The sequence below is a fragment of the Triticum dicoccoides genome, chromosome 3B, assembly GCF_002162155.2.
Source record: "Triticum dicoccoides isolate Atlit2015 ecotype Zavitan chromosome 3B, WEW_v2.0, whole genome shotgun sequence".
Lineage (NCBI taxonomy): Eukaryota > Viridiplantae > Streptophyta > Magnoliopsida > Poales > Poaceae > Triticum > Triticum dicoccoides.
In genome coordinates this window covers 154,815,362-154,818,144 of record NC_041385.1, presented here as the reverse complement: position 1 = coordinate 154,818,144, position 2,783 = coordinate 154,815,362, and the positions used below count along the sequence as shown (strand labels likewise).

General features: G+C 51.6%; 1 pseudogene; it reads left to right on the top strand.

Annotated features, from left to right (window-relative positions):
- Positions 1-1,174: 1,174 nt before the first annotated feature.
- Positions 1,175-2,161, top strand: LOC119279421 (annotated as a pseudogene).
- The last annotated feature ends 622 nt before the right edge of the window (positions 2,162-2,783 follow it).

The window sequence follows — 2,783 nt, the reverse complement described above, 5'->3', positions numbered from 1 at the left end:
GCCGGAGCCGGTGATGACGATGCCCTTATTATCGTTTCCTTCATGAAGGCATCATCGAGGTGAAGCTCCCAGCTCCACTCAATACCTACGGGGGAAACCCTAGATCAGCTGATCGGATGTTGGCGGCAATCATGTGTCGTTATCCCCTTGGGGGCGGCATTCTTGGAGGTGCACTCGATCTCGCGGGACCAGCGAACGGCTTCTTTGGTGGAGCGGTGCTTCATCCTACACATTGATGGCGACGGATCTCGACGGCGTGGCGCAGTGCAGATTCGACGTTCGATGTGCGATGATGGACTCGCGCAGGAGGACGACGCTGTCTGGCGTCGTGGTGGCGTCGATGGCAGAGAGACCTGGCACGGTAGATGCAACAGTACAACTCTGAAGATGGATTGGGGGCAGGTGGCTGCGGCGGCCTCATACCCGGCAGGCGGCCTGGTTGAGGAATGCGTCGGACTGGTAGGTGCCCCATACCCGGCAGGCGTCCTGGTTGGGACCTCAGGTCTTAGATGTTTAGGTTTAGTTGCGAGGTCTGTTTGGTATTAGGCCCAGACTATCAGCATCCTTTCATCAACTGGATAGGAGTAGCGACCAATGTTGCCTAGATGGTGGCTCTAGTCTTACTGTTGTATGACTTTGTAAGGTTTTATGTGAATAATTAATAAAGTGGCCGCATGCATCGTCCAGACACAGAGGCCGGGGGACCTCCTCCATTTCTAAAAAATAAAAAAAAATACATTCAAAGACACGGTTGAGCTGAATGTGCGGGGGGAAATAATTAACTTCGACTATAGAGAAATGCATGTACTATTTCCATATTGTGCACGTGGTGTTCCTTGTTGTGCCACGGATAAAATTAAATAATCAGAAAAATGAAGGGAGGGAGCATATTTATCGCAAACATGAGGTTGGTTTGCACGTTTCGTAAAAAAGTTATTTTGTTAGCTTTTGGTTAACCCTTAAGTTGACCATATGGAGATCTCTTTGGTAGTAGGTACAGTCTACAAAAATCTATTGATTGATATGCACAATTTTTTTCCCAAGTGTTGACATTTTGTAAGAAATGAACAGCAATAGCTATAAAGTCTGAAAATCTACATGGCTTCATCTTACTCGTGGCAGGTAGAAGGAACCACACAGTTCACAGGAAACCTTGGGAATCTCAATCAATAGCATGGCCACCAGCAACGAGTTATCGATGAAGCTCCTGATCGAAGGCAAGTCTCAGAAGGTGTGCTTCGCCGAGGCCGGCAGCGAGTTCGTCGAGTTCCTCACCGGCCTCCTGTCCCTACCGCTAGCACCGTCACCACCCTGCTGACTAAGGACCGCATGTCGGGCAGCATCGGCAACGTGCTCGGCAGCATGGAGAAGCTGGACGCAAGCTACAAGAGCAACGAGCTGCCCCTCAGCCCGGCGGTCGCCCCCGCCACGCTCTCCCGCCTGCAGCAGCTGCTGGGCGTGCAGCTCGGCAACGCCAACAGCCCAACAACAACAACAACACCAACGGCGTCACCTATTTATACACCTGTCAAGGTAAAAAGCAAGCTCCCCCGGGCTACTTGGCGTTCCAAGGTAGAACAATGGACCCCACTCTCTGGGCCATACCCCCAAGCACATTCTTGGCGGACAGCGGCACTGACGTCTGCTCAAAATTCTTCTCGGCGGCCAGCGACAGTGTCTGCCCCGGCTGCTCGCGTCCGATGGACACGTGTAAGGGGCATATACTTGTCGAAGCCAAGGAGCCCGCGGCCACGATGACTCCAGCGCAACCGACCTACACCGTCGGGGACGACCTCTCGGTGGCTCCGGCGTCCAATGTGGTGTCGGGCATCACCCTGCTCGTGCGGCGGCGTCAAGGACCTGAGCACGCTGCAGGAGAGGACGGTGAAGATCGGCAAGGAAGAGGTGCGCCGTCTAATTTTCCTTTTGGGTTTGGACTTTGGAATCAGTGTGTGCTTGACTGAATTTTGCTTTTCCTGGGTGTTGGAATGCAGGCGCTGGCGATACTCGCTGCTTCCCTCACGTCCAAGACCGTGCTGACTGACGTCTTCCTTCCCAAGAAGAATGCTCGCTGCAAGAGGGAACCTCCCGAGGAAGTCATTCATATATGACTTACTGCTAGTTGTTCAGAACTTGCTCGTTCCAGAAAACTTCTTTAGAACGTTCCGATGCGAGTTTCCTGTTATTATTATGACGTTTCCTGTTATTATTATGACTTATGAGAGGAAGGGGGGATCGTGAATTCTGGTGTCAAAACGCTTTTTATATTATGGAACGGAGGGAGTAGGATATACGAGTCCAAGTCTACCATTTTTCTGAGTATTATGAGAGAAATATGATAGGTTTCCATATGAGTTGGTATTCTCATGTCCTCGCCGTTTGGTCACCGACGGTTGCAACACAACCACCAATTGTTGCCGCTTCTTGCATCGGTGTTGCAGCTTTTGCGCCAGTCGGTTCGAGCACCGATGCCTATGGTTGCAACTTCTCACCCCGATTGGTCGCAACTTCTCTGTCATCTGGTTCCAGCACTGGTGACAGTTGCAGCTTCTTCCATCGGGGTTGCATCTTTTGCGCCAGCGGGTTCCAGCACAAATGCCTATGGTTGTAGCTTCTCGCCCCAGTTGGCCGCAACTTCTCTGTCATCGGGTTCCAGCACTAGCGACAGTTGCAGCTTCTTACATCAGGGTTGCAGCTTTTGTGCTAGTAGGTTCTAGCACCGACGACTAAGGTTACAACTTGGTAAAGTTTCTTCCTAGCCCGAGCTACCTGGTGCCTCTTAT